This window comes from Anas acuta, chromosome 18 (assembly GCF_963932015.1).
Source record: "Anas acuta chromosome 18, bAnaAcu1.1, whole genome shotgun sequence".
NCBI lineage: Eukaryota > Metazoa > Chordata > Aves > Anseriformes > Anatidae > Anas > Anas acuta.
Window position 1 is genome coordinate 10,761,402 of NC_088996.1, and position 27,488 is coordinate 10,788,889.

The 27,488-nt window shown below is 51.4% G+C and overlaps 1 long non-coding RNA gene across 2 annotated transcripts; it reads left to right on the forward strand.

Annotated features, from left to right (window-relative positions):
- Nucleotides 1-3,244: 3,244 nt before the first annotated feature.
- Nucleotides 3,245-21,163, forward strand: LOC137841803 (uncharacterized). 2 transcript variants are annotated; one of them, XR_011088755.1, is made up of 3 exons: nucleotides 3,245-3,932; nucleotides 9,493-9,648; nucleotides 18,819-21,163. It is a non-coding gene; the product is annotated as an uncharacterized lncRNA (long non-coding RNA). The 2 variants fall into 2 exon arrangements; XR_011088756.1 differs by lacking the exon at nucleotides 3,245-3,932 and adding an exon at nucleotides 4,717-5,827.
- Nucleotides 21,164-27,488: the final 6,325 nt, after the last annotated feature.

The following is a 27,488-nucleotide window of genomic DNA, read 5'->3' on the forward strand; positions in this document are numbered from 1 at the left end:
ACCGGGGACAAACACGGCTCCCTCAACGTGAGCCCGTTGAAAGCCTCCATTGATTCATGTTAAACTCATAGACCAACTTTGACAAACTCTCCATCAAGACTGCCTAATGCTTGTTTCGTTCTTAATCCTCTCTGAGCTGCTGCCCGCTGCTAATCTCTGCCAGAAAGCACTATTAAATCTTTCCTGGTTCGCAACGCTAATTCTGAGCAACTGCACCGGGAGAAAAACCATCAGCCGGGCCCGCGTCTTTGTGCTCTTTGCGTGCTCCGCAGGAAGATCGTTTAGTTTCTAATGAGACTAATTAAAAAGAAACAAAAAAAAAATAATAAATCAATTCCATTAATCTGTACTCAATTGAAGCCCTGCAGTTCTTCCCGAAGTGGTAGCGACTGCCAGCTCCGCACGTGCTGGAACGCCAAATTATCACTCATTATTATTTAATGCTGCCGGGGTCTTGCTGCCACAGCCCCAAATTTTTGGCATGGCTTTTGTCCTGGGCACAGCCTGCTCCTGCTGCCTGTTGGGGTTTGTGCCTTTAGGATTTGGGATTTGCAGGACGGGGCCATTCCTGCGGGAATGCTTTATTTGTTACCCCATTCGTTGTGCTCCCCAGGGCACTTGGACCAAGCTCCCTCTGCCCTTGGCCCACCTTTGGCACTGATTTCAGCCCGGATCTCCTTTGAATCTCCAACACAAGAAGCATTGAAGGAGGAGACCACATTTCATGGGTCAATGCTGGTGCCACCTCCCCTGGGCACCAGGTTGTGCCCTGGCACCCTGCGGTGCTCAGCCGAGCGGAGGGAGATGGGGAGATGATCCCAACCCTAACCTGCAAAACCTGCTGTGATAGGACCCGGACAGCTAAAGAGGAATCAAATTACCATTTGGAATTGCCGTGAGATAATTGGCCTCATTTACTATTTTAAGAGCGAAGAAAAGGCTCCCTCCTCCAGACAGTTGCAATGGAGAAAGAGTCAGGCGTGGATGATGTCCCCAAACATATCATTAAAGCTTTAAATAAACGTGCAATGACATCCTGTGTGAAGAAGGACTTCCTTTCTATTTCGGATAGTAACCAGCAGGTCATTTGCAAAGTCATTTTTTAATAAACAGAAGGTTTTCCTTTTTTTTTTTTTTTTTTTTTTTACAACAAAACATTTTCCATTTTTTTTGTTATTTTATTTTTATTTTTCATAGTATATTGGGAAATGTGCGTAATTTGAATTCTTTCACACATTGCTGGCTTTAAAATGATCTTCTTCAGAGATGTGTCTTGCTTGCCAGCAGGTAAATGCCTCTGCCTGCCGCTCCTTCCTCTCGCTGCTGGAAATGGCACAGAAATGACCCAGGCCAACCCCACTGATTGTAATGTTTGCAGAAGGGAGATTGAGATGAGAACTGTTCTTTTCTCCCCGTCTCATTAATTACTGGGATTAAACACCAAGGCAGCCACACAACATTAGAAAGAAAACACAAATACAAGGCGGGGGAGCCAAGTATTTGCCATTTCACTTGGAAAATGTGTCCGGGCACATCAGGATGCAGGAACGCAGCTCTGTCCTGGTCCTGGGCTGGGCACGGGGATTGAGGCTGGTACCCCCAAAATCGTGCCCCTAAAGCAGATGAGGACTACTGGGAAAAGACTGGCCCAGGGTCAGGGTTTGTTCTGTATGTGGAGCTTTTAAAAAAGGTGGCTGCAGTTCCTGTCCCTGGTGGGGAAGGAGAAAAGCTCGAAGGGAGTGGGGGAGCCTGGGGGCACGTTGAGCAGCTGGAAACAGAGGTGATGCCACGGCTTGGGCCACCCCAGGGAAAAACCTGGGTGATTTGTGGTGCTTCTGGCTGCAAATCTCACCTGGAGCCCTTGGATCTGGCCACCCCCTGACCCCCTCCCACCCTCGGTGCAGGTCGGGAGCAGCTGGCTCTGGCTCCCAGGTGATATCAGATGCTCAGACCCTGAGTTTTGGCAGGGAAGGGCTCCAGATGTGCTGTCTGCTGAGCTCGGGGCTCATCCTGCTCCCCCCACACCTTCAGCCCCCTTCCCGTGCTGCAGGAAGCATTTAGAAACGTGAAAAGTGGAGAAGGTGGATGAGGAGAGGTGCCCCAGGCACAACACCCCTGGTGCTTCCCCACAGGACCCCCAGCAGCTCTCACGGGCTCGTGTTCGTGTTCTCCCCCCCCTCCCCTCCTGGCAGCTCCTTGAGGCTCATCCTCTTGGCTCAGCAAGCTCTCCGCTTCTCTGGGCTCCTCTCTGGCAGTTTGCTTTTGCACCGCTGAGCACAAACAAGGTGAAAAAACATTTGCAGTCCAGGAGAGGGCATGACGTGGCTGTTATGTGCCAGAGCTGTTCCTGTTTGGGTCGAGCACGGTGTTGCTTTTCCTCCTGACCTCTCCCCCTCTGACCATCCCCGAAGGCACTGTGAAGGTTTGGGTGGCTGAGGCAGGATCCCTTGTCCAGGAGGGACATAGAGGTGGCGAGACCCAAATCATTAAGGCTGGAAAAGACCTCCAAGACCCGCTGGTCCAACCATCCACTGGGACAAACGAGGTCCGGAAGGCTCCAGTCGTGCTCCCTGCACCAGTACCCCTTCCCGTCCAAAGGACACTGACCCACAGCCCCTGAAAAAATTGCTAAGGATCTGAGCTGCTGCAGGGCTCGTGGGGGATGCTGGTGACCCCTGCTTGTGCTGCTGCGTGCCCATGCCCTGCAGAGGGGAGGCCGCGGCGCCGTTTGTCTTGGCCACGCTGGGGCTGGCTGGAAGCGGCGCTGACCTCTTAAGCAATGCTGGGTTTTTGGCCGTCTGGCTGCTGGCTCAACTTGAGCTGAACCTCGGAGAGCTGGCTTCCCAGCTAGTGCAAAGAAAACAACCCTCTGCAGCCGCCCGGCTCACCGGCCTCTGCCGAGGAGGAAGGGAGAAGCGCGTCTGCGCCGCGAGAGGTTAAATAGCACAGCGCATTCCTCCGCTGCGAGCCGTGCTGGGCTGCATGGGCGCGTCCTTTAACCAGTGCTTAGTTTCTGGAATTACTTTTATTGGTCGTTAACTGTGTAATGGTCTCCGAGGAACATCTGGTCCGTGATTTGAAAGGAAGGTTCTTCAAGCCCTTGCTGAGAGCAATTATTTTTGGATACAAGTGGAGGCTGTAGAGCCATTAAGAAGATAAAATGCAGATTGTTTGCAGAGGCTTTTTTTTTTTTTTTCTTTTTCTTTTTAAATTTAAATGGCTTTCAAAGAGAGGAACATTTAGTATGTTTTTCTATTAGCAGGCAGAGTCACAGAACTGAGCAGAGGGGCTGGAACCTGGGACAAGGTGCTGAGGGACAGACAGGAGAGTCGGGCACAGACCAGGGCAGCGGGCTGCAACCTCCCTCCCAGTCCCTGTAACATCTTCCCCATCCTGCAATAGCTCACCCGTCCATCAGTTCCTCTGTAAAACCACTGTGGGACCTCCTCTGTAATGATTTAAAGCCTGTCAGCGAGCAGGGGCTGTTTACAAACAGAAAATGAAGGGCTTTGTGCTTTCTTCCACCAAAGGGTGAATCCCAAACCTCCCGACGCCCAGCCCGGAGCCAGCTCATCCAGACCACAAAGGAAAATCGCCAGCCTCTGATTTTTGGCCGTGGCAGGCTGCGATGGCAGGTGGAAATCTTTACCCCAACGCATATGGATTCTCAAAAGAAAAGCAGGAATTTATCAGGAGAAAATCAGCTGTGAGTTAAGTGTGGTTTTTACACCATGCCCCTCCACGGAGGGAGCTGGCGGACTCCTCTTGGTCTGCAAGAGCAGTGCTTTAAATTATTCAGAGGAAACTATACAATCTTGGCTGCTGTTTGCTGTTATGATTGCACATCTTGTCCCGGTGAAAACCACATGCAGACAGGCTGTAAAATTATGGCTGGTTTTTAGTAGGGAGATAAAATGAAGCTGTTACACCAGGTAAGAATGGGAGCTTTCACTCTATCCTGGTGAGATCGGGAGTTTGGGAAGGACCCTGGGCTCTTTGCTTTGGGGAGGCTTGGAAGTGCCAAAGGATCAGTTGTGAGATGAAGGAGACTCTGATTTTTTGTGTTTTCAGGTGAAAAGGGCACTGCAGGAGGGAGGTGGAGGAAAACGTGGCTCCCCAACCCTCCCCCCAAAAAATTAGGAAAAAAAAAGGGGGAAAACGTGCCATGACCCCAGGCTTGTGGTTCACAGCTTTGATGTGGTTCATCAGTGGGGCCACCAGCAGCTCTGCTGGGCCAGGAGGTGGTTGTACTGGGGCAGGAGGTCCGGGAGCCCTGAACCTCCAAAGGGCTTCGGGCCTCCTTCGTGGCTGCAAGAGGAGTTTGGCTTGAAGGCAGCCAGGAGGTCGCCGGGGTTGGGGCTTAGAGATGAGTTTCAGAAGTTTCAAATAACAATAGTTATAATAATATAACATGATATAGTATAATATAACATGATATAGTATAATATAACGTGATATAATATAACAAAACCTGATATAACATAACATAACATGATATGATACATAATATAACGGAATATAATAAAACATATTATATTAATAACAATACGATTATAACAATTGTCAAAAATAATAATTAAAACTGTTAATTGATAGGCACTGGTATATAGGGATGGTCAGCAGCAGCTTGTTGCTTCTCGAGGTTGAGGTTGCTGCAGAGATTTGTAAGCTTCTTTCTGGGCAGCACTGTGGCCGTGCTCAGTTTTTCCCATTTCCATTAGTTTTTGTTTGTTTTTCCCACTCCTGGCTGCCCTCTCTGCTGCTCACCAGGTCATCCTAACCCAGGCCGCTGTCAGGCAGCCCAGGGCAGTGGGTGGCTTTGCACTTTTTGTGCTGGGGGGCTCTGTGAAGACAGAATTTTGGAGCAAAAGTAACGATTTTGGAACGGAGCATTCACGTGGGGAGCTGCGCCACAAGGATTTATTAAATAGCTCATTCTGCAATAAATACAGCGTAAATTACATACAAAACAGAACAAATGGAGGAGCCGGGGAGGCCCTGGAGGACAAGTGCTCCATTCATAAGCACTCCGGAGCAGGCGTGTCCCCTGGGCTGGCGCTCACCCTGCAGCCTGCAGGCTCCTCCGCCCTCCTTGCCATCGAAACAGCTCAGGAGTTTGGGCTGGAGCTGCGTGTCAGCCTTGCTTCCTGTTTGCTGCAAGTCAACAATAATATTGAGATTTATTTTTTTCCTTTTTTTAAGGAGAAACGGTGACTCTCGTGTGCTAACAGAAACGAGTGTCCTGCCGAAGAGCTGCTGAGCCACGTGTGCTCGCCCAGGAGCCTGTGTCTGTCTCCATAAAATGGAGTGTTCAGGTCAAATTAAGATGCAATGATGGCACTGGGACTTCTCACAGGTTAAAATGTCTCTCTATAAAATGCCTCCAGCATTTTAAGCATGGACAGTCAAACCTGAGTCAAAGTTGAACCTTTGACTCAACCTGCCTGCCAGTTTGGCTTCGGGGTCCCTCTCTGCGGAGGGGCTGGGGCGAAGCAGGGACCTCGCTGTTTTGCCGGAGAGCCAGCAATGAGACATTTATTGAAACAAGAGAATAACGAGGATAGTTTTAACAAGGCTTGGAAGAAGTGGTTTCTTATCAGCAATGAACTGAGTTGTTATTCAACTCAGTTATTAACCCTCAGTGAGTACCGGGGCAGGGAACAGCGTGTAGGGCAGAGAGGGAGCCGCCATCTGGAGGGAAGGGGTTGGCCTGGGGCAATAGGGTTCATACAGAAGCAGCACAGCTTCACTGATTTTCAGGCAGAAGATCAGCAAACAGCTTTCCTGGTAGCCCCTGGGACAAGTCCTTGAGCACAGGGGCTGGCGGGTGGGTTAAAAGACATGGGGAAGGGTCAGGATGGGTGTGGGGGCTGCTGGTGACACAGCAGGATATCAGGGAACAAACCCCACTTGCTTATTACCTCCTAGGAAGGACGGGGATGATTTAATTCCTTTGTCAAGGCTTCAAAATGCCTTGCTGGGCTGTGATTTACCGAGGCAAGGTGCATTGCAACTAAGACAGTGCTTTGCCTGCAGCCAGGAGGGCAGTGGGAAGGGGTCTGCAGGTCAGGGGGATATCTGGGCAGCCCTTGGTGACAAATCCACCCCTCACTTCTCTCCCTCGTCCCCTCAGCCAGGAGAATGGGGCTATTTTCCCCAAGGCACAGGCAGACTTCTCCATCCAAACATGTCGTGAGTGGTGGGGGAAGCCTTGGAGGGGGCTGATGCCAATTTTAGTACAGGTCCCTGCAGCAGAAATAGATCTTCCTGGGCACGCACTTAAACCTTCGCAAATTATATCTCAGGTTAAACTGCTCATTAAAGTGCCACGGGGAGTTTCAGGCTAGCCGGGTTCGTCATCGCAGGAGATAGACTGAAAATTACAGCAATTTGGGAAGAACGTGGATTTGAATCCTGGGGCCTGTGGTGAAAGTCGATGCAAAGTGAGTTATTCCACCTCATGATGGATGTTCACATCTGGATTCATCTGGAGCTGAAGTATTTCTATAGCACAACGTTTCTCCAGCGAGCTACGATAAGAGCTCCTGCAGGGGGGGGTTTGCTGGCCCTTGGATTCCCATTTCTGCCTTTCTTGCTCCTCTGGAGGCAAATGATTGTGAAACGGGCTGGAATCTGATGAAATTTGCTGTGTGTGACCACAGAGCAGGGAATATTTCTCCCTGCACTTGGTGGTTTGTCTTCTGTGGTGGTGGGGAGCAAGAGGCAGTGGATTCCTCCTCTGTTTTGTCCTGGCTGCCGGAGCTGCAGAGCCACCCTGATGCACAGGGACCTCTGATCTCGTTGTGAAAACCAGTCAGGGAAACAATTTAATTTGCAAGCACTAAGGGGAAGATTCAGAGCTGCATGTAATTTAGTAAATATCCATCATAATCAACAGAATCATGTGGATTTAGTAGTGGAAAATCTTGAATTTGGCCCTGGAGTTGTAGGGGAAACCAGTTGCTGTGCCAAGCCGTGACGAATAGCTGGGAGCAGTGACGTTTTCTAGCAGCTCTGGGGGTGCAGGAGGTGTCTGTTCGCCTCCTCTTCCATGCTTTGCCTTGTGTTGGTTGGGTGGTGCCTCTCAAAGCTTCCAAATAGAATAAAAAAAAGTAATATTTCACTGCACAAAACACGAACATTTAGTCCATGTGCCCAAAGTGAGATCAAACCAGCAAGCTTTCCCCTGGGCCGGGGGGTGGGTGCCCTGTTGGCTCAGACTCTGACACTCCAAAAGCTGTTCAAAACATCTGTGAACCAAACAGCTCAAAGAACAGCAAGAGAAAAAAAAAATCAATTTTAGTTGTGCAATTCTTTTTTTTGTTTTTTTTTTTTTTCCCTTTTTCAAATTACCCACCTTTCTTCCCAGGCTTCAGCTCGCACAAAGGCCAAATCTTTGCTGTATTTATTGCCCAGAACCTCGACGGGGAAATGCTGAGAGTCTGTTGATAGAAAAAGCTGAAAATTACTGAGTATCTGCACAACGCTCAATTGCTGTCCATCTTCCCCACCATTTTATTTCAACACAAAGAGCAAATAACTGTGTGCCGGGATTGCAGCTATTGCCCAATTACGCAGTTATTCATGACATGCAGATTACAGGGCAAGGATTATAGCTGGGGTTGCTGTGGTTTTACCAGGTCCCTGAGTGCCATGATCTTATAAGCACTGGATTTTTTTTTTTTTTTTGCTCGTATGACAATGTTCAGCTTTAGCTGGAGACACAATTAAGTAGGGAGGTTGTGAAATGCTCCTTAGCTGCCGGGGCACCGCAAGTGTGAAATCGCCCTGAAAATAAAGCGAGAACTGAATCTTTCTTTGCTTGGACTGAGCTTCTCCCATTATGTTCTGGATGTGGTCCTGAGAGCTGGCACTGCCTCACAGGGCCATTAGCAAGGCAAAAATAGCCCTGGCTTCAGCCACATCCAAGCTGCTGGTTAGGAGCCCGTTGGTGTTTGGGTGGTGAGGGGAGGACGGGCTGAACGTGGAGCTTGAGGAACCAGTTGATTTTTGCTCGCTGTGGGATCGTGGATCAGCAGGTTTTCTTTAATAAAAAAGACAGAAAAGCTACAGTTTTGGAACCAAAGTACAGAAAGGCACTTTAAAAAATAACCCCAAATGCATATCCAGGGGGGATTTGGGGCTGGGACCAGTGGCTTGGTGGGGCTGGCCAGCGGATGGCCGCTGGGGCAGCAGGGCAGGAGCTGTGCCCACCCTACCTGGCATCAGCTCAGGGTACAAACCCTGCCCTCGCTCATCGGTGAGCCCTCACAGACATCATCATCCATCCCGTTCCTCCAAAAGCCCCATTTTAGCACCCGGGAGCGTGTGGGTGTGCAAGGATCCTGCCGGGGGCGCGCTGCCGGAGCCGATTTCTAATTATAGCTAATTGCAGGGCCGATGCTCTCAGGGTTTGGGCTGATACACGTCCAATGATTTCCTGTTGTTCTGCGCTCTGCGGACACGTACCCGGAGGCGATGGGGTGGACGTGGTTTCTGAGGGCATCCAGCCAGGCAAGCACACGCTCTTCCCTTTCCTTCCTGTGCACATACCTCGGTGGAGCAAAGTGCCCGCTGCGGGCTCGCTCTGCGGTCCCGGGCGATGTTAACACTCAGTTTTATTAAATAGTGTAGCAATCCCGCAGGCAGGTGAAGTCTGGTTCAGCAAAGGCCAGGGAGCAGGAGCAGGGTGGCTTGGCCACGCTGGGCTCCTGCCACAGGTTTTGGGGACCTGGGGGATGCTGATGTGGTGCTGGGGGCAGCTGGAGGCGGCTGAAGGGCTGCAGGGAAAGGGCAGGGCTGGGGGAGCCCCATGGAGCATCCTGCTGGAGGAAGGCTGCTGTGCCCAGGGAGAATCCCTGAAGGGAGGAGGAATCGCGTGGATCCGGTGCTGAATGCCATAAGACTCAATCAAACAAAACATAAACCAATAAAACCCACACCTCTTTATTACAGAGATTTATCTTGCTGGGCTGGGGCCTGACAGCCACCAGCAGATGCTCATCATCTCCATGGCTTTATTGGCTTCTGGGGCATCCTCGTAATTGCCCTAAGTGGGAGCTGATTCCCCAGCATCTGGCACGTGTTAATACTGATCCAAAGCATTTACCAACCCACCTAAGGACAGCACGTATGTGCTCGGTGTGTGGTCAGAGACGAATTTAAAGGATCATCATTTGATCCTATTTCTCCTTGGAACTGCTGCTGAGTGGCAGGGTGGCCGTGCCCAGACCCCGATGCTGTTTGAACAGATCCAGATGGGGAGGTGCTGCCCAGATGCCGTGCCCTGGTTGTGGCGATGGGTAGGGAAGTGCTGCCCAATTCCCCCAGCCTCATTCAGGGGTTTTATTGCAGGAGTTGCTGAAATGCTCTTTTATTTATAAATGGCACTACATGCCCCTCAGCTGATGGAAAAGGCATTTAGCAGCTCAGGCTAAATAGAAATCTTCCAATAAGTGAAAATTGCTTCTGAAACTATTTTTTTTTTTAAAGAGGGTTTGTGTCCAAAACTCCTCTCCTGACCCTGGCTGCAGACAGCGACGAGCACAGCTGCTTGGAAACCTCTCCTCTGGGCCTCTTGCAATGGTGCAGAGAAATAGAGAAATGCTGCCCGGTGCTGCCCCTCCGCAGGTGCTGCTTTCATTCCAGGTAGGAACAAAAACACTTTGTAAATTTTTTCTCCCCATGTCCTTCCTCCAAGCAGCCCAGCCGTGGGGCACTGCAGCCTTTGGCCAAATGCAAGCCTTGGTGTGGGCAGCAGCAGGGCAAAGCTCCGACCTTCCCGGCAGGGCGCTGGGGGTGGAGGTGCCTGTAGGAGACAACCGTGCTCGAGGGTCTGTGGGGACAGGGGAGCGAAATATTTCCCCAGCCCGCTCCCGGCTGAGGAATGCTGCTGGGACTGAGGCAGTGAGCAGGGGCAGGGACCCGGCATTCTTCCTGCTCGCCGGCATCCAGCGCTGTCTAGACTTCGTAGCGCACCGCCCGGCCTTGAACTGCTGCCACGGCATCTCCCAGCGCTTCCCCGCGGTGGAAGCGGAGCAGCCTGCGCTCTGCCAAAGCCTCAGTCACGCGAACGAGCCCCCAGTTCCCGGCGCCTTTGGCAATTCGTCCCGCTGAGCCAGTAAACGTGCAGCAGGTGGGAGCGAAGCTCGTTTCCAAACCCACAGCCTGCTGGAAACAAAAAACCCAACCTGATTTCCACCAGGAGGGACGGCCGCGTCTCCCTCCGTGCGGGTGGAGATGCCCGGCTGTGGGGAGGGGTCCTCCTGCAAAGGGAACCCCCGCACCAGCTCTCTGGGGTGCTGATCTTCAGGCCAAGCATCATTTCCCTCTCTAATATTGATCCCACTCATTGTTCATGTGCTGGCAGGTTTGGGTGCCTGGGATGATGCTCCTTGGAGAGCTCTGGTTTCCAGAGGTCAGGTCCCAAGCGTGCACATCGGTTCTCTGCTGCTTGGTGTGAAACAGAGGCAGCTCAGATCCTCTTTTTATTTTTTTTTTTTGTTTTTTTATTTTTTTTTATTGCATGTTCCTGCGCTCTGTTGAAAGGCCATGCATCCCTCTGCAAGTGCTGGGTGGGAGCAGGCAGGGAAAGGTGCAACCAGTGAAATGCTGTGAGGTCCCTGCAGGGGATTCGCCCTGGTGTGAATCTGGACTTTGTGTGAACAAGGTTTTCAGACGAAGTTTGTGGTTTACGGCATTTGTGCATCTCAGGCTGACATATCATATGTAGGTTTGGCACCAGGACCGACGTGTCAGGACCCATACAGAATCCTTGCTGATTAATCCTGCTGATGAGGGGTCCTGCTCTGCCTTCCCCAGGAAGGACGGGGGAGGCGCACAGTTAGGGCTGTGCATCGAGAACGAGCAGTCAGTGCCTACACGCTTCCTAATTTACATGCAGGGAGACAGGCTCGGAGAGCTGTGCTGAAGTCTGTAACAAATGCTGAGAAAACCTGCGGAGCCCTGCTCCCGCTTCCTGCTCGAAATCCCACACAACAGCCCCCGATACACAGGGCCGGGAGCCAAAGGCTCTGAAGTCAATGGAAAGATTCCCCCTGACTTTAATGGGCTTTGCATAAGTGCCTAATTCCTTCCTGCTCGTGGGCTCTCTTGGACTTGCTTATGGAAACAACTGCAGGCACAAAGCGCTGCAGCGAGCTGCAAACCCCTCAAAGCAGCGCAATGGCAGATCCCGCTCTCTTCCCAGACAGCTGGAATGGGTTTTGTTTGACACGGAGCCTGAGCTGTGTCCTTCCAGCCAGCGCCGTGGCTGCGGTGTGAACGAGCGTCGGAACAAACACGTTTGTGGTCAGCCGCGGGGCCGGAGCCAGGCTGTTCCCAGCAGGATGGGAAGCACAAGGCAGGGCAGGGCAGGCTGTGTCCACGCCACACCAAGCCCAGCCTCAGCAGCTTCGACACGCCGGCATCTCCCCGAGGGATGCTCTTGGGGGCTGGCTCAGCCCCTGCAAGGCGCACGCTGCTGGGAAGGACTGGGTGACGCTGCCCCGTTTGGTCACTGCCTTGTGAAAAATCAGGTTTTTTTTGGCCTAGGCTGTAGCCAAATATTGTCCCACCAAGGGGCACCCAAAACTGCAGAGAGAAGGAAATGAGACTCAAACTCCACGAGGCTCTTGCTTTCTGTGAAGCCTCGGGGAAGGAGCAGTGCCGTGGCTGCGCGATGGAGGCGCCACGTGTGTGCCATCAGCCACCTGCGCCGCTCCTGTCGGACCGAGCGGTGTTATCGGGCAGATGGTTTGGTCTTTAAATAGCCCACAGACACCACATCTGACCCTGTTAGAGGAGCAGTGACTTTCACAGGGGATCTATCTGAGTATTTGAGAAGAGCAGAAACTATTTTCCATTGGGGAAGGTTGCTCCGCTGACCCCGGGGAGGGGGCTGCTGCTGATGCCTCACTCTGTCTCTACGCCTAGAAACATTCCAGACTTACTTAGGGGAGTTGTTTTCTTTTTTGCTTTGCTGCTCAAACTCAGGATATATATATATTTTTGTTATTTCTTTTCTCTACACGCCCAAATTCAACTGGGATTCAGCCCCAGCCAGCTGCACACCCCTGGCTCGCCATAGCCCCGCAGGAGCAGCGTGGCCGTGGTGGCTTGGGCACAAACCCATGCCAGGAGCACCCCAGGATGAGTTGCACCTCGCTTCCACAGCTGGGTATTCCCCAGGAGAAAAGGAAGCTCTGCAGCACAAAGCCTGACCTGGGCAATCCGTGGAAAAGTCAGGCAGCTGCAGCGAACTCCACCGGGGCCCCCATACCCCGATTTAGGGAATGCTTCTCTTCAGGTTTCTTAGGATTTCCAGCACCTGCCCACTGGTTGTACTGGAGACGTGGCTGGATGAGAGCTCCCAGCTCAGAGCCTTAGGGATGAGAAAATGCTGGCCCAGCGCTTTCAGAGGATTACTTCGCGTTTTAAACCCGCTGACTGCAATCTGGGCTGATCTCACTGTTGCAGAGGAAAACAGGCAGGAGACTGGGGCGTGGATGACGTGATGAGTTCATCTCTTTGCAGTCTGGCCAGGTACACATTCTTTTCCCCCGGAACTTAATTAAAATGCATACATCTTTCCTCAACATTTTTATGAAGCTCGATGGTAAATAACGGTCACTCTGCAATTACACCAACATTAACTTATTTTCCTGGCTGGAAAGGACAGATCCAAGGGCAGAGTCTTGGTTATGAAATGCCTGGTTTTACAGGGTCATTTTTAAAATTCAGCTCTTCTCCACGTAGGACTGGTTTTTACGACTGCAAATTTTGCAGTGTTGCGTTCTACTCGAAATTACCGCTGCTCGAATGTGCCAAAGCTCGGGACAGTTTGTCCCATTTCCTCCTCTCAACCTGACCGCTTCCATGAAATCAAAACCCAACTCGGGATGCCCAAATTTCTCAAATTGTGCTGCATGTGCCCACTTTTAGATGTGTTGCCAGGACAGCTGCGCTACGAGAGAGGGCAGCAGCAAAGGTGCAAACAGGTAGAGCAGAAACCCCTAGCCCAGAAGGAAATGGGAATGACTGCCCAGGCAGGACAATAACTGGATGGATAATCCTTCTGCTGGGCAGAAAACAAAACAGACGACAAAATGGAAACGTGCGGTCTGAGCAAGAGATACCTGGCTCCAGGGGAGGTCCCGGAGCTGAGCTGATGGCAGCCAGCTCTGCAAGTCCAACACCTCCCGACGTGCTCCCATCCTTCAGTACAGCACCGTGTGGATCGGGCCCAAAAGGTCTCTCCCCAGCAGCACACAGCAGGCTGAGTTTCTCCTCTCATGGGGCAGTGCTGGCACCAAGCCTGGGCACCCAGCACAGCCCCCCAGCAGGTGGGCTTGGGTCTCGGCCACAGCTACGAGGTGGGAAAGGAGCTTGTGGCCTCGCTTGGGTGCTTCATGGCTTGGCCATCGGCAAGGAGGATGGACGGGCACCCTGTCTCACCTCCACCCCCTTCTAATTTAGCACACGCCTGGGAAAAGGCGGTGCTGGCTGTACAACACGCGGCGTCTGCGCGACAAATGGGGCATCGCTGGGGCTTTTCACTGCCACCCCAGAAATCCAGAGCTGGAGTGATGGGAGCAACAGAAGAGGTCCAAGGAGATCCAAGGGCTTAGCTCAGCTGCCTGCTCTGGGGACGAGTGAATCAGCTGCAGTACGTGAGGTCTGCAAGGCACGGCCAGCAGCGTGCCGAGGGGAAGCGCTGCAGCTAACAGAGCGCTGGTGGGAGCGCAAAAACCCTCCTGGCAGGGAGATTTATTACACTGTGGTGGTGTCTTTCACGCTAAGTGGCAGATGCCTCATCAAGCACGATATTTAGCACAGGATGGGAGCAACGTGGCTGGAGGGAATCATTTTCTGCCTGCCAGGCTCTGGGCACATTGGGCACAGCGCCGGCTCGGTGGCCGCCACCGTTCCCGGCACGCTTGGAGGCAGAAAGGGAATTTCGGAGATCAGATTTTTGTCGGGTGCCTAATTGACTCATCATCCCTGCCCCCCCTGTGCACGCACGTTTGCTCTGCCCTGAAATGTGAGCTAAACGGGGCTGGTGAGAGATGTTCCCTGAATATAGGCGGGGAGGGAGAGGACTGAGGAGGGTGAAAAGAGAGGAAATTCCTGCCAGTTTTTAAAACAGGAGATTGTAAAAGACTGAAAAAACAAAACAAAACAAAACAAAACAAAACACCATACATTATAAAATAAAAAAAATAACCAAAAAAGAACTGGTGGTTTCCTAAGCCAGTTAGCATTCCTGGAAGTTGATGAGGCCCTGGATTATTGTGGGTTTTTCGACATCTTTCAGTTTTTTGGGATAGTCTGTCTGAAGTGTGGGCATGTGTGGGTAGAGAACTGGGGAATATGCAGAGGGAAAAAACAGAGCTAAAAATGGTCAGAGAGAGGCAGGAACAGGATGACTGCATATGCAGTCTTTTTATTTTATTTTATATTTTATTTTATTTTATTTTTTATTTATGTTGACCATGTATGTGCACATGTAGCAGCCAGTGTGCATCCCATCTCCTCCACATTTTTATTGCATGTCCTATAAGAAGGGTCCGGGCCGTAGTTTCAGCACCTGGGAGCATCTTGCAGGAATAACCGATCATTGCCCCGATGCCCTAATTTTTTTTCCCTGTCAGCTGGCAGCTTCCTTTGAAGACATTCATATCTACATTTTTTTTTTTTTTTTTCCCAGCAGGTTAATTAATAGTTGACTCATCACCTCGAAGGCTAATGGATATTTATCCAGATGATGAAGGAAATGAACGCCTTCCATAAATAGCTGCAGCTAACAACCCGTCCTTATTTATGCTGCTTCTCCTTCAGGAAAAAACTCTGCTGGAGGAGCTGATCCCAGCCTCTTCTCGGGTTGTTTGTGCTCTGGCCTGGCGTGGTGGGGGTTTTATTTGCTAACCCTGGTGCCCTGTGCTGGGGGAGGGAGCACGGCAGCGCAGCGATTGCCCCACCTGGGCTGGCAAAGGCGATGGTGGCCGTGGGTGTTTGCCTGGGCTGGAGCTCTCTGGCTCTCCGGCAGCATGGTTTTTAGTCTTGGCCACTGAAAAAAAATCCCGGATCGCTTTCAGAATATTGGCGAGCCCTTTCCAAGTTCCCATCTGCTTCAAATAAAGGGTGTTTATTGTCTTTGTCTCCAGCTCTGCAGCTATTGTCAGCGGTGACCTCAATGAGGAGCACATTAGGAGTCACGCCTCCTCGCTTGTCGCTCACATGCATGGGATTTGGGAGAAATTTTGAGCTTTAGCCCCTCGCTTGTACCCTCCTGCCGGGGCTGCTCAGCACCTAAGAGGGAGCTGGAGGAAGGTCCCTGTTCTCCACGCACATTTCAAGGGCAGAGCTCCAAGGAGAAGGACCGAGGCTGGACTGGAGGAGGGATGGGGGGAACCCGACGTGCTCCCTCTCTTGGTTTTCATCACAAGTGATGCAATTTGTGAGGCTGCCTCCAGGAAGCACCAGGAGTCACACAATTGTGTAAAATCTCAGCTTTTGTTCATTTTCCCATCCCTCACAAAAACGCAAGCTGAAAGTTTCGAGCAGAAAGGAACAGCTAGACTTTTTTTTTTTTTTTAATGACAATTTTAAAAGTCTGTGCCTCTTTGGATAATTTTTTTTTTTTTTCTTTTCTTTTAGGGACGTTGGCTCATGAATTTTTAATCCTTGAGCTTGGCAGCACTGGTTGAATTAGAAAGAGAACAACTGATTTTAATGAGTGTACAATTAATGCAGATGAGCTTGGCTGAAACCTCCATCCAGCTGAGGGGAGAGGATTTTTCTCCCCGCACCTCCCAGCCGGCCCCACATATCCTCGCTGCTCATCACCTGGGGGAGATGCTCTATCCCCCACTAGCATTCAGGCTCGTGCTTTTCATTCACCATGACATATCCCTTCCTGAAGAGCTGCTTTATTTGTTTGAAAAAGTGCTTAACTCCCTGGGTAGTATAACCAGCAGTTGTTGATGGAGCAGTGTCCCAGCACACGCTGGTGTTGGGCAGAGCTCTCCCACTGCTGTCCCGTTAGCTTAATGACTTGCTTTCCCATACACCTTAAATTAGAGATTTGTATCGTGCGTGATTTTATTACCTGAGCAATAAAGAAAGACGGAGGAGGCTGAGCTGAACTAAATGGATTTGATTCTGTGGGCAGCCGGTAGTTTTCTCTCTGTTTTTTTTTTTTTATTTATTTTTTTATTTTTTTTTATTTTTTTTTTTTTAATGCGTGTTTCAGCCAGGCAGTGATTTCAGAGCCCAAACCACTGCAGGCTTCACCTGCTCGGGCTCTCGGGTAAATATAGTGGGAGTGTTCGTGAGCAGAGCGCGACAAACTGTGAATTATGAGCAGTCTGATAATACCTGGGAGGTATTATGGAGTCTGTAGTGCCTGGGCTCCTCAAACCTGGGAGAGCATCGGGGACCGTGGAGAAGGTGGCTGAGTTTGATGGTGAATTGTGTCCCTCTCGTGCTTTATTGAGCCTTGCCTGGCCGTGGGTAAGGCACATCGTGCTTCAGCATCCCACCTTGGTGCAGAAGGAAGAGCCTTGTAAATGCATTGCACATCTACAGGACCCCAACCCGAGGGCTTCTTGCCCACAGACCCTCTGCATCCCACGGGGATTAGCAGGGGCTGGCAGCAAAGCCTGGGGACAGCCGAGGTGGATGAAAGAAGAAGCTGTTCTCTGGCTCCACCAGCCTATCCTGGCTTTCATTTTCAGACTCGCCACGTGCAGTCACAGTCCCTGGGCTGACGTTTCCACCCACAAACTCAGTGCCCTTTTTTTGGGCTCGGCTGAAATTACCCACAGAGCGTGGCTGTGCATTGAAGAGCACATTTTTATTTTTTTTTTCCCCTTTTAGCACAGCAATTTCCTTTATTTTTCCTGGGCTCAACTTGAAGCTTGTACTTTGGTTTTAAAGAATTTTTGTCGGGCTTTTATTGCCCTGACGGGGAGACCAAAGTGGAACATCTGATCGCTGGGATAAACACGGCCCAAGATAAAGGGTCTGCACATCCTGTTTTTGAAGCTGGTCTTGTAAAATGTTCAAAAGCTTTTTTCTGTTTAACCAGTGTCTGTAAATGGCTTAAACCTTTTGCAGCTCTTATTAGGGGCAGCATCTATAAGTCAGTGGTCATGACTTTGCGCACTCAATGTGAGAAAGAATAAATCAATGCGTTAAGTGTAAATTTATTAAGTGCACAGTGGCTCAGCTACATCCCTGGTTTTATATTGGAAAAAATTGTTAAATTTGATGTCCAGGAGCTCCCGGAGTCATTTTATGGAGAGAAGGTGGATTCACCTGGATTCCCAAGGTGGGTCAGCCCCTGCACAGAGCCAGAGGAGGTGACCGAACAGAGCAGGAAACGTTGCCCATCGAGGTTGCTTTCTTCTGAGGTCTCTTAAACCTCAGACATGCGCTCACATCTGCACTTTGGAGTGATTTTATCACTCTGTTGGAGGAGCACTGTAGAGGCCTGACCTCACAATAAATCCACGCAGGCTCCAGAAGCTCTGTTACCATCCCCAGCACGGGGCCGGGACGCGGCGTGCCCCAGCAGGCTGGATCAGCGACCCCGCGGTGCTTCGCGCTGCCGTCTGCCAGATTTTGGGCTTCAGCCTGCTGCTCCCAGCTCTGCAATAACACTCGAGACTCCTACAGCTGCTGTTCGTCTTCAAAGCGCTCTGCGAACATTAATTATGCCTAAAACGCTGGTTGAGGAGCCCTCACGGTTTGCCCAGAGCCTTGAGATGATCTCAGGGGGTGAATGGGAGCTTTCTGTGCAAAGCTCCTGGTTTCAGACCCGTTGTTTGACCCGAGTTTTGCTGCAGAGGGAAAGTGGCCCCAAAATTGGGCCGTTCTTTTCTTGTGGCTTCTGGCTCCAGTCTGGCAGTGGACTCGACCTGGGGCCGTGTTTTTTCCAGTGGGTTTGGGCAGCGGGTGGTGAATGCCATGGAAAAGACATGGGGCCAGGCAGAGCACTGTCCCCCTGCCCCCTCCCCAGGTCCCAGAGCCCGGAGGATGCTGCAAGAGCCCTGCTGCAAGAACTTAATCCAGCATTATTATTATTATTTATTATTATTATTATTTTTAAGGAGGAAAAGACAGGGTTTGGCTGCATGTGGAAGAGCCCTCCCTGGCTGGGGTATTGCAGAGGGTGATTGCAGAGGGGCTCATCCCTCCTGGGGTTGTGCAAGAATGATTTCGGGAGGGCTCGCTGGGTGCCACACGTGTTCGTGCCGTGGTGACAGCCGTTACTGGAGGTTTTTCCAATATTAGGGATGACAAATGAGGCGAGCAGGCTCCTGCAGGCAGGCAGAGCTGCTGGGTGCTGGGGGCAGTGCGGGAGCAAGCCTGCACAAACCCGTCCCAGCTCCTGGGGGAGCCCAGCCTCGGCACCTCAAGGAACCTCCTCGTTTCCTATGAATTCTGCAAATTTCAGCCAAGGAGTCTCTGAGAGAAGAACCAAGGAAAAACTTCATCCCTGCTGATACGGGCAAGCTTTAAGCTCCTGATGCTCTGGACTGTACAGGAGGTGGGGATGCTGTGGCATGAGGACGAGGGGAAAATTTTTGCCCTGGCTGGAGACGTGGGAGCTTTATCCGGGGGTCTTGGAGGGGCACCCAGGCTGCAGCCCCTGCGGGTGGGAAAGGAGAGGATTTGCTGCTAGTTCCCTTGGGGCAGTGGCTATGGGGTCAGCCAAAAGCCCCGGCCAGCCAAGTTTCTGCCCAAATTTTTTTTACCTGCTCTGTTTGCTTTGGATCATTACTCATTTATTTCTTTTTACACCCCTCTTCCAGCAGAAGGAAGGGCAGGAACGGAAAGAGCTCTGCAACACCATTTGGGCAGTCTCAAAATGCCTCGTGCTCATCCTCACAGCACCTTTGGGAACAGAGACAATGTTCAAACGCCCATTTTACAGCACCAGGCACTCAGCACTGCAGAAAAAGAAATCCTTTGTGGTGCTGGAGAGAAAAATGCGCGTGGCTGTGAGCTGCACAGATCCAATTTCATCGCGGTGAGCTCGAGGAGGTACATTCAGCCTTATTTTTATGCTCATACGTGACTTGCAGTGACTAATTGCTGAGAACTCCCTCCTCCTGTGTGTCTGCAGATGTCTGCGATTTCAAAGCACAGCGACTGGAGCCACCGCCGGAGGGCACAGGAGATGAAAACCACTCTCGCTGCCTCCAAATGGCCCCACACGTGTTCCTCACCTATAGCAGCAGACACTATTTGTCCCAGAATAAGACATCACCTCTGTGTTTAATCTTTCACCCAGAGATGTAAATGGCTTTTCTGTGAAGCTGGAGCTGAGGGGTCCCCACACAGCCCAGCCTGGTGGCACTGGGAAGGAAGAGAGCTGGACTGGGACTGTGCCTCCCAGGCTGCAGGGGATGCTGAGAAGGGATGTGGAGCTCAAGCCCTTCATTTTGAGGCTGTTTTGGATGTTTTATATTGATGCTGTGGACACCTGCTCTGAACTCGGTGCCAGAGAAGGTGGTTTAAATGCTGCTGGGTATTTCTACATGGCGAAGTGGATGGAGAAAGGGAGAACCTCAGAGAAATGCTCCCTAAAGGAGGGGTTGTCATGCCACATGGGGACCTAAGGGCTGTGCTGGGACCGCCTGCCCCACAGAAAATCAGCTGCCAACAGCACTTTTGTGCTGAGTTCTGGGGCAAGCCAGGAGATGGAGCTGCGAGTAGAAACATTGGGGAGCCACCACCTCCAAGCCCGCAGGGACCCCAGGTATCTGCCCAGCAGGGACCAGCCGCCCCCAGCTCCGTGTACTGGGAGCACCCACGGCAGGGCTCAGCGGTGCCACCGGGGGCTTTTGGGGACGTCTCCCCTGGATGCTGCACCCTCAGCACCTCCCCAGCCCGGCTGGAGATGCCACGAGTTCTTTTGGGCCTTTTCACCTTCTCAGCTCATGGCTCCGCTCTCAGCCATCCTTACCTGCACATCTCCGGCAGACAAAGAGAGGATCGCTGTGTCACCAGGGAGAGCTTAAATATTGTGATTAAAAAGTTCCTGTCCTCTCGCATAGCCTGCTCAGACGTGCAGGAAGAAACCTTGGCAATTAGACTCCCTGCGCACTGACAGCAGGACAGCAGGGCAGAAGTTCTTTTTTCTTTCCTTTCCCTTTTTTTTTTTTTTTTTTCTTCTTCTTTTTCCCTGTCTGGATGCTTCTCTGATTTTAGAGCAGCAGGGAAAAAGGGCCTGTTTGATTTTCTTCATTATGCTAACCTCAGTTTGACTTCCTGATTGCCAAAGCATGATAAATGGAACAGATTACCTAGAGATTCCCAAATATTTGCTTTTGAATATATTTTTTTTTTCCTGAGCCTCATTAAGGCATTAAAACTTGCAGATTTTATCTATACTTTCTTCTTAGAGCAGAACAGTATTGACATGTATTAATAGCCTTTTTTTTTTTTTTTTTCATTTGAAATTAAAACCGGATAGATACTTCTCACGCTTTCCTTTCAAATCTTATTTTAAAAAATATTGAGCAAGTGTGTTTTGTTTTTCTTTTCTCCCAGCCCTGCTGTAAAGGACGGTCACTAACAAAACATTTTCAGTCCTGAATCTTCGTGCATCACTGGGTGCAGTTTTGTAGATGTAGGGACAGGTTGTAGAAGGATATAATGTACAGGTACAAGAAGAATGTGGTTTCCAACAGTAACAGACAAGAAAAGAGATTTAATTTATATAATAATCTGTATAATGTCTGCAATCAGGTGGAACAGAGCAGCTCAGACATGATAAGACAGCCCGTGATGTGCCTGGGCGCATCTCTCCGATGCTAAATGCTGTTGAAAGATTTCATCCCCTGGGACTTAAGGACAAATGGCCAGAAATATCTCTTGGCTGAGAGCCCCCAGGCACACCCTGAGCTCTCTGCTCTCTGGGAGGGTGGCTGGGGCAGCGCATGAGGATGACACACAAAAGCCACCCCAATGTACCTGGCGGGGGTTCTGCTGGAGCCCCCAAAATCGAGACACCTCCTGGGTGTTTGTATTGTGCTTTCTCCTCTTCCTGCACCTGCCCATGGTCCCACAGAGGTTGTGGGGCAACGTGAAGATGTGATGAGGTGTCCTTGTGCCACCCACCTGGGTTGGGAAAGGGCTTCTTGGAGCACATTGGAGCTGTCCTCTGGGATGCTGGGGAAGGTGCTGGTGTAAATGGCCTGAGCTTCTCTGCTGCTGTCCTGTCCCGTTGTAGGAATGAGAACTTATTCATGGAGCAGGGTGGGGACAGAGCATCCTTTGGGTGGCACTGCACCATCCCCAGCCGTGCTGAGAGCACCACAGCTGGTGCTGCGTCTCGCGGTGCTCCTGGAGCTCTCCTCCTCCGGGCGTGACCCCAGGAGCTCTGCTGGATGGGAAAGCAGCTCCTTTGGAAGGGTTTGCTGCAGTTCTCTCCAGACCCACTCAACAAGCTCTAATAATAACCAACTGCCTTTCTATTTATAAACGAGAACAGCAGCGAGGAGAGAGGCTTGGGCAGCTGGGGCCACCACCGCGCCGCGGCTCTCACCCTGCACCACCGGGCTGTTTGTCCCCGCTGTCCTGCTGGGGACCTGGCCGCCCTGCCCTTGTGCATGGGAAAAGGCACTTCCCTGGCCTGTTTCCTTTGGAGAAACACACTATTTTTACTTATTTATTTATTTTTTTGTTTGTTTCAGCCACTGGCAAAGCAGTGAGGGTGTGGGCATACATTTGGGAGGGTGGGATTTAAGGAAAATGACAGAAGCACCTTTATCCCCCAGGCGTGTGCCTCTGGCTGCAAATATTGGACCTTCAGGACCACCACGGCTCCTGGCATCACAGCAGCTGGCAGGGCTCGATGGGGAGGCAGGAGAACCCTTCTCCTTCCCTCTGCTGGCAGAGGGGGGTCTCAGGCTCCATCTGCCCCCCCCAGATCGGGGCTGGCACTGCTGGTGAGGTCTGGGCACGCACTGAGCAAACAAAACCCTTGGGGGGAGGTTTGCCATGTGGAAGAAGTGAATATCCCTGCTGCTGGTGGCTGCTGCAGCTCTGGGGACACTGGCCATGTCCACAGCTTCTGTGGTCCAGCACTTGGAGCTCCCCCTTCCCACCTGCAGAGCCTCACATCCACCAAAAGCCGCTGGTGGGGAGCAGAGCAGTGCGGCACGGACTGCTCGCTCCTAGGAGAGGCAGCGGTGCCACCTTCAGCACTTCAGCTGAGGGATGCAGCTTTACCGACGGGTTGTCCTCAGGCACATCTCAGTCCTTACAATCCTCTTCACCTCTCCTCCTGCCCCTGCAGCCCGCAGAGCTGAGTGTTCCCCCTCTGCTGATGCTCGCAGCCATGAGGTGAGGGTGTTGCCGGCACCCTGGGCGATGCTCCTGGCTGGGAAATTAGGGTAGGAGGTGGTTGTGTATCAGAGTCCTAAATCTCTTGCAGACTGTGCATGAATCAGTCCTTCATTGCCATAATTTCTCATTAGTTCTGCCTCCCTAGCAGCCATCACAATGATGTGTGGCGGGTGGCACACCCCATTAGGGGCTGGGTGACAAAGCCATCCCAAAACGAGCAGCACACTGCAGCAGGCCACTGGAGCATGTCCTGATGGTGAGCACAGGGAGAACTGTCCCTAGGGGATCCGCTCTCAGTGTGCCCAAGCAGATGGGTCCCAGCACCCAGCTTGTCCACCAGTGCGAGCAGTCACCAGAACTCCACATTTAGCGGTGCCCCCTCACATTTCTTGCTGAAAGATAGCAGAACAGCCCTTTTTCCTGCCCCAAATCCCAGACCTTACCCCAAATCACCCCTTTTGCAGTGTGCACGGTGCACATTTAACCCAGCATCCCTCCCCAAGCTCCATCCCCCTGCAGCATCTCGAGCACCTCGCCCCTGCGGGACGGGGGCGGCTGCTGCGCCCTGGGGCCGGGGGCTCAGCCATGGGGGCTCAGGGCTCCAGGGGGCACGGGGAGGGCTATGAGCAGGGCTGGGACAGCAGGAATGGCTCCGAAGGGGCTCGGCACCGTGTCGGGGCGGCTCGGCAGCCCTGCACCGCCGCCGTGTCCCCAGGAGGTGGCACAGCGCGAATGGAGATGCTGGGAGCAGCCCGGGGCCGCTGCACCCCCCGGGGCGCAGCCAAGTGATTCACACGGGGGCAGTTCCAGGAAAGGGAAGAAAAGGCCCGCATCTCGTTTCTCGGAACCCCATTGTGCAAAATTCTTTTACATGGAAAAAAAGAAAGAAAGAAAGAAAAAAAAAAGAACAAAACCTATTTTATTTTGAGAGAAGTAAAAAACTGAGCGCATTTCCCCCTGCTGCAAGCATGCAGCTGTCCGGACACCCACTGCTGTGGTCCCAAAAGCCTTTCCCTGGTGAGCAGAACCTCTTCCAACCCCTGCTCCTGCTCCTCTCATCTGCTGCCCTCGTTCCCTGCTCCCACAGCCCCCCCGGCATTGTGATCCTTCGGCTTTTATCACCTCCTGTTAATAAACCACAGGGTGCAGGACCAGGGGTGTCGGGGCTGAGCGAGGACAGTGCCTGGCCTCGGAGCCTCCCACCTCTGCGTTTGCTCACTCCCAGGCTGGACCAAACATGTTTTCCCTATGTCGTGCTCGTCCTCGCTTATGGGAGCACTTTTTAGGCACCTGCAGCTGAGGAGATGCAGCTGGAAATGGCAGGGCGGTGTTTTTGCCTAGCCATTGGCACTGTTCCCTTTCTAGGAAAGGCAGAACAGGCGAGGTACGATCAGGAGATCAGTCCTCTGGAGGCCAGAAAAAAGATTTGTTTTCAGCCAAGCACAGGCTGGAGGGCTTCTGCTGTAAACATTGCATTTCTAGTAAATTATTGACCATGTTTCACTCGAATGGATGATTTTGAAAGGCACTGATATCGTTGGCAAACTGTATCCTGTGCCACTGTGCCACTTAGCCCAAGCCCAGTTTGTAACCAAAAAAAAAGGACATTTCTTCCCAGAAATTCATTCTTTCCTGGTTTTCCCTTCTTGGATTTTCATGTTAAAAATTAATGAAGCACTCAGTCAACAGCAGCTTAAAGGGGTCCCTAGAGACCAAGGACCACCCTCTGTCCCCCTGATGGGTCCTTTGAAGGCAGGAGAACAAGGACAGGGCAGGCACCAATTCTTGCTTTTGCCCATTTCTTGCTTTTTGGTCTCTTGTGACCAGCAAATACAAATCCTGGTGTGAGATGCAGAGGGATGGGACGGGTTCCTCAGCTGGGGGTAGCATGGCTGTGCTGCAAAATGCTGCCAAGAGTTTTCTGTCCTACCCCAAGGGGAGAAAAATGTGGTGGTTTCAAGGCCAGTTATTTTTCAGATTAAAGCAAAAAAAATAAAAAAATAATAAAAAAAATCTTGCTTCTTTGTGTTCTTCTTTCTGAATTCCTACTTAGCATCCTGAAAGCCCTTCAGAGGATTTGCATTTAGAACATGAAATGAATTTCTCACAATGAGGCCAAAGAAAAGCGAGGCGCGTGGGTGGAAGGAGCTGTGGCCCCTGCCAGCAGCCAGCGCCAGCGAGTGGATGTCCTCAGCTGCCTCAGGTGAGGCCAAACCCAGCAGAGCTCTGCCTCGAGTCCTCCTCATGTCCCACAGCCCTTGATTGAGGTTAAAATATCGTTTTAAATAAATAACCATTTAAATAAATGGATGCTGGGATTGGCAACATGAGGGTTGTTTCCAACAGCCCTGTGCAGACCTTGCCTTTCAGCCCGTCTGTGGACACAGGACTTACTTAAATAGCTGAAGAAACCTTAAAAAAGACCCTTTTATCTCTGTCCTTATGGCATCATCCATGCTTCTTGGGTGAAGAAGCAAAAGAAAGGACCTGCTCCTGCACGCCCCAAGCCCATGGGAAGGATCTGCCTTTGGTGTCTGTGCTGAAATCCATCCGACTGTCCTCACCCGATCCCAGGCTTGCCCAGGGACACAATACTTGCAGGTCTAGATGACTTTGGATAATTCCAAACAGCCAAAATTAATTTGGAAAAGCAGAAAGGCCTGCGGGGGGTAGGGGGGGAACGTATCCAGTCCCTGTGACCACAGACACCCAGGTGCTCACTGCCCGATTCCTGTGGCAGGACACGGGGAGGCACACGGACAGACGGACACTTGCATTCTGCCTGGAACACAAGTTCGTGAACTCCTGTTATCATTAAAGCCTGATTTAATTAAAACATCATGCCTTACACAACCCTCGCCCTCTTTTTAAAAAACGTTTCCTGCTTTTTCCAGCTGGACAAGCTATCCCTCTGCCTGCTTTGAAGTAAATATTTTGTTGGGTTTGGCTGCTGTCACAGCCACACAGAGCCTTCTGCCTGATATTTTATCCATCTGGTGCTGAAGGGCTGCAGAGCAGCTTCAGCCTGAAGCCTCGGGAGGGTGCAGAGATGCTGCGGGGAGTTAAGGAACATCAAGGCAAGGGAAGGAGCGGTCTTCTTGGCTTTCACGTGCATCCTAATTCATGCCTTAAAAATGAAATACTCTCGGTGATGCTCGACTGGACGTCCTGGCACTCATTGGGGAGCACAACCCAGGCCGGCTGAGCCGAGGACCCGCTGCAGCCCGCTCAAGGGGCAGCAATCCAAGCCCCATTTCCTCTTTTGTCTCCGGTGAATGGAAAAAGCGGCTTGGCCTCCACGCTGCGGGGGCTGCCAGCATCTGCCTTGCCTCATTCCCCGTGCTGCAGGAACAGCTGGCCCTGTGCGGGGCGGCCAGCTGCGGGCAGCTGTGCTCGCCGGGATGGAGCCTCCTGGGGGTTTCAGGGCTTATTTTTATTATTTTATTTTATTTTATTTTATTTTATTTTATTTTATTTTATTTTATTTTATTTTATTTTATTTTATTTTATTTTATTTTATTTTATTTTATTTTATTTTATTTTATTTTATTTTAATTTCATTCATTTCATCGCATTTCATTTCATCTCATTTTGATCTTACTTTGTTTTATTTCATTTATATTTTGTTTTATTTTATCCATATCCTGTTTTCTTTATACTTTCTTTTACTTGTACCAGGGATGCCCTGAAAAAAGGATGTTTAATGCTCAGCCGAGCCATGAGGTCTTGAGATGTCCTGCAGGACACCGACCCTTTGCGTAGCATCTCTCAGCCTTATGCTCCTCCGTACAAGTTTGGCTCATTTATATTTTGAAGCTTCCATTGCTGCTTTTCCTGAAGTTCCTTGAAATGTGAAAATTTCAGGCCAGCCCCACCTTTCTCACCTAACCCGAAGACGTGGGCTGCTCCTTGATGTCCCTCGGGGGTGCCTCGATGGCAGGGGCAGGGGGAGGTTTGAGGTTTGTCCCCCAGCCCCTCAGCTGAGGGCAGGGGAGGGAGGGAGGCGGGGGTGACCTCTGAAGGGAACGTTCAGGAAGCCTGCTTGCTTCTAGGAAATCACACTCTTGTCCTTTTTTTTTTTTTTTTTTTTTTTTTCCTGATGAAAATGTTAAGTGCTCATGAACTTTTCGAGCACTTTTGTTCGTTCCCCGCTGCCAGCTGAGCCCGGCTTTGTGCTGGGGACAGACCCCCTTTTCTCCAAGTGCTGGCCACGGCCCAGCTCCTGGAAATCCTGACGTGGTGCTGGCGATGGCACCAGCCCTGTCCCCCTTCCTTGGGGGCCCACACGAAGCCCCAGCTCCAACCAGCTCCCCGTGGGTCCAACCAGCTCTCCTCTGTGGGTCTCTGCCCTTCTCCTCCTTGTGCAGGAGAGGATGCCCCGTGCTAACAAGCAGGTTGGGGGCAGTTACTTAAAAAAAACACGGTACAAGTGCTTTTGGAAGGAACAGCCACAGCTGGAGGTGCTCCAAGGAAAGGAAAAGCCCAGTCCAGCCTCAGCAGTGCAATTGCCCCAGGGAGATGTCGCGCCTCGTCCTTCCCTCTGCTTCCCTCACCCCCACATGCACGCGGCTTCCCCTTGCCATCCCCTGTCACTCTGGGACAGGATTGGGGGAAGTTCGCTGGGATTTTGTTATGGTTTGCATCATTCAAAGGCCTCCAAATGGACCCTGTCACCTGGCTGTGATAGAAAAGAGATTTCCTGGTGAAAGGAGTGAGGTCTGCATGTAGGGACAGAGATATGGAGGGGAACAGCAAAATAGGATATAAACTGCTGTGATATGGACAGGGTGGTGGCTTGCACAGCCCTGAGCTCCCCACAGCCGCAGAGACCCCTTCCCTTTCACCGAGTTTGCATTTTCTGCAGCCCAGTGCAGGAGAAGGTGACCAAAATGCTTGGGGATTTCACATACCCCATTTCCCAGGGGCGGGGAGTAAAAGCGGAGCTGTTGTGCAAGCGGGAGGGAACAAGGAGCCCTCTGAGCGAGCGCCCCGAGCACCAGGCGTGGTTTGGGGCTGGGTGTGCAACCTACACAGGCAGAGATTGCGACACAGCCACCAGGTTATGTAAAGAAATCTGGATTCATATCTTCTGTGAGGGTTTGAGCTCCAGCAAACGAGCTGAGTGC